Here is a 3921-nt window from a genome sequence, read left to right on the forward strand (position 1 = left end):
TCCTAGTAAAAATCAAGTAGGAGCTTATTATGTCATTTTGGAGAAAACTTACCACAGTGGTCATCAAGGAGGAGAAACACCAAGTTTGCTTGCGTCGGCTTCGTTTGGAGACGGTTGCCCTGGAGAAGGGTCATGCGATGCCGCTCGAGAGTTATTCTACAGAAAAGATATTTTGCAATGTCTCAGTTAGCATGATGACACTCAATTGTTAATACTAATTTATAATGACCATTGAAATGGAACTCACCGTGCCAATCACAGAGAAGACGGGCATCGGCGGAGGGGCTTGACCGGTCTTCTCGCACATAGACTGCACATTCGGTTTTGAAGAGTCAATCGTATTAGTTAGTAATGAAACAAACATTACACACATGATTTGGATAATGTAAAAAAGAAACTTACCACAATAAGCTCGTACATGGCCAGGTGAGCCGCTTCATTCCGGGCCCTCTCCTCCTCAATCAACCGAGCCGTGGTCCGGTCCCTCTCCTCAAGAGCAGCCTGGCTTGCCAATCTCTCTTTCTCAAGAGCAGTCTGGTTTGCCGCTCTCTCTTTCTGAAGAGCAACCTGCAACACCATTCCGGGGGCACCTATAAGTTATTAGAAAGAATTTTGAGCGCTGCGCGTATGAATCAAATCAATAAAACTACGTACAAGGCCTTAAGAATAGGTAATTACCTTCATGTACGGCTCCTTCTTCTGCTTCTTAATACCATGCGTGGCGTAGTAGTCTCGAATGGCGTGCGGCCGAGCCTCGTGGCGTAAGTTATGTAATAACCGCCTACACTCGGCCTCCATAACCTTGGCCGCCTCCTCCTCATATCCCTCCTCACACCTATAGAAGGTCTGCAATCAAACGAGAGAACACCGATTAGTACAATAATTAGCTTTATTGTTAATTTTAGATTGTGTAAAAGGATAATTTACCCAAAAGCTATTGATCACCATCTCGGCCCTCGTGTGGCACAAGACACCATCTATAATCTCCTCCGGCGGGGCCTGCGCAGCCTGATAGTGCTCCCAGGTAAATCCTCGTGTAGGAACCTGACCCTCACCAGGCAACGTGAAAAACCCCGAGAAATTTGTCTAGCAAAGCACACCAAGGACGGTGTTCGGCTTGCGGACTCCACTAGGGTGTTTCCATCCCTGTAGTGCCCCAAGTGTAAAGCCTTCCCTTTTTGTAACCTTCCATGTGGGACCACCTTGGCATTGATATGAGAGATCCCCTTTGCATGTATGATTTCATGTGTCCCTTATTTTGTTTGTCTCCCTTGCATGCATGCATGCATGCATATCATAATATTTCATGCCATGTGTTCTCGTTGTTGCAAAGTGGTCATATGATTCCATGTGGAGTTTGTGGTCTTGTGTTGGATGTGATCTTGTGATTACATGTGATGATGCACATGTGATGATGTGGTGTGAAGTAGTGGAGTGTGGTGCTTGGCATTATTTTCAAACCCCCCTGTTAGTTTCAAACCTTTTCTCTCTTTCATTCCCAAGTTCAAAACCTATTTGCTCCTTTGCTGTTTTAAAGATGTTACACCTTTAGTGCATTTTAGCTGGAGTGTGGGCATGTAGGAGAGGGGTTTTTTAAAACTTATTTTGTTTGGGGTTTTCCTTTATATCAGATTTATTTAAATCTGAGGGGCAATTATTTTTAGTTGCCAAAATAGCCATTGTGGTATTTTATTTATCTGGGGCATAATTCCCTTATGCCCAGGGATATTTTATCTCTAATTTTATGCCCTTAGTTTTTCCTAGGATTTTAGTTGCATGTGCTGTTGTATTTAAATTAGAGAGGGCCTCAGGTTTTTCTCCTCCCTCTCTTATTGGCAGCACAGCATCCCAACACCTCCCAAGCCCAAAAAACCTTCGCTGCAGCAGCCCAACGCGTCCCTCTTCTTCCCCACGACGCCGTCACCTTGTACGATCGAGCCTCAGCCTCCCGATCACTCCTCCCTCGATCTTGCGGCTCTAGCGCTTCCCCCTAGGGCGATATAAGCTCTCCTCTCCCTCCCCCAGGCAGCTAGGGTTCCTCCCCTCTCTCCTCTTCTCCCTCCCGCGCCGCCAGAGACCACCTCGTCGTTCCCAACACCATGAGCAGCTCCGGGTCGAGCTCGACGCCGGCGTAGCATCGACCTCATCGCCTCCCCGTAGCTGTGCAAGAAAGAGGACCCAGGAGGGGTTCCATTTTTGCACGGAGCCGGAGCCGGGGCTTCTTCCTTGACGTCCCCGACATGCACCTCCTTCCTCGACTCCGGCGGCTTCTTCCTGCAGCAGGACAACACCGCTTCTTCTTCTTCCACGACGACGTCGTCCTCTCCTCTCCTTCCCCCTCGGTGAGCAGCCTTCGTCCCTTCTCTTCCCTCTCTAGCGAGGCGTAGCTCTAGCTCGTCGCCAAGGTGCTCTGCTCGGGTGCAATGGCAGCAAGCAGCGCAGTGGTTTTGAGGGTTGTATGTGTGATGTACTTTGATATATTTATGAGAAGGCAATTGAACCCCTGATTGTCTCTTTATTATTATTATGTATGTGTTGTGTTACCTGTTTGCGAGACGCTTAGATGCGCTCCTTTCCAATTCGGGGCCTCGATCCCCAGATCGGAAAGGACCGCATCTTGGTCGTTACAATCCCCTATAGTATGATAAGGTCGACGCATTAGATATTTGAAGAAACTTGAAGGCAGAAGCTAAAAAAAGAGTAAATTTACTTGCCTATCCCCTTCAGGCTTAATCACCGGCCTCTGCTCGCGGGTAGCAGGCGCGACCGGGAGACGTGTACTACCACGCTTGTACACGGTGGCCCTGTCCACCTGCATGTCACCCTCACTATCCGTACATTCATCCCCGCTATCAACAGAACAGCCACCCGGACCCTCGGTCCAATCCGGCACCTCGGTTCGATCCGGCCAGGCACCCCATCCGAATGTCTCCACGTCGGCCGAAGCGTGTGTGGCAAGAGTCTCCTGGGACGTAGCCTCAGGATCCGGAGTCTCGTGGGCCGAAGGCACCTCTACCCGAGGCTGATCCTGGACAGGAGTCTCATGGGCCGAATGCCCGTCCACCCGAGGCTCATGGACCGGAGTCCCCTAGCCTCCTCCGCAAACGGGACCACCATAGTAGTCTTGTGCTCGGGTGAATGAGCCGGTGGTGGTGGCGAGGACGGCGCAACAGTGCGCCTACCTATTCCACGGCCACCACCTCCCCATGTACCCTTCCCCTTCTTCCCTACCCGACCAGCACCTCTCCTAGTGGGCAATGCCACCGACGTAGAAGCACCCGCGGGTGGTGTCGTCATACTGTCTGCCAAGGCTCCACGGAGAGATAGGGGTGGAATGGAAGTACCACCCCTCGTGCGGGCCGCCGAAGAAGAACCCGTCGAGCGATCTGGACCCGCGCCCACCATCTTTCAACACCTGCTCACCTGCCATGATAATGATTAAAATAAATTAGTACGACATAAATTTTTTAATAACTGACATGAATAATAATATGTACATATATAATTTAAGTTGGAAATCTTACAAACTAATAATCATCATCAATAAATGCATCATCATCATCACTATCATGCATGTTTTCATGAATGACGTGCTCACCGGGTTCAACAGCATGAAGTTGTGGAAGGCCTTTCTGTAATCGGTCAAGCATTGACAGGTCATACGCATCAGTAACCTCTTCTATTCCAGCTTTGGTGGTTCTGGCTCAGGGGTGAAGTCAGATTTATTATCGCTGTCTACTTCCATGTTCCGGGGTGAAGCACGGTGGTTCTTGAAATGTTTCTTCGAAAGACGTGTTTTTTCGAAGAATTCTCCATCTGATGTGTTTGGCTTAATGTGAGGTTCATAATCCTGTTCATTTGGGGGAGGTGGTCTAACACGTGGCGGCACTTCATAAACAACATACCAACCTTCCAGATTCT

Source organism: Hordeum vulgare, chromosome 7H (assembly GCF_904849725.1).
Source record: "Hordeum vulgare subsp. vulgare chromosome 7H, MorexV3_pseudomolecules_assembly, whole genome shotgun sequence".
Lineage (NCBI taxonomy): Eukaryota > Viridiplantae > Streptophyta > Magnoliopsida > Poales > Poaceae > Hordeum > Hordeum vulgare.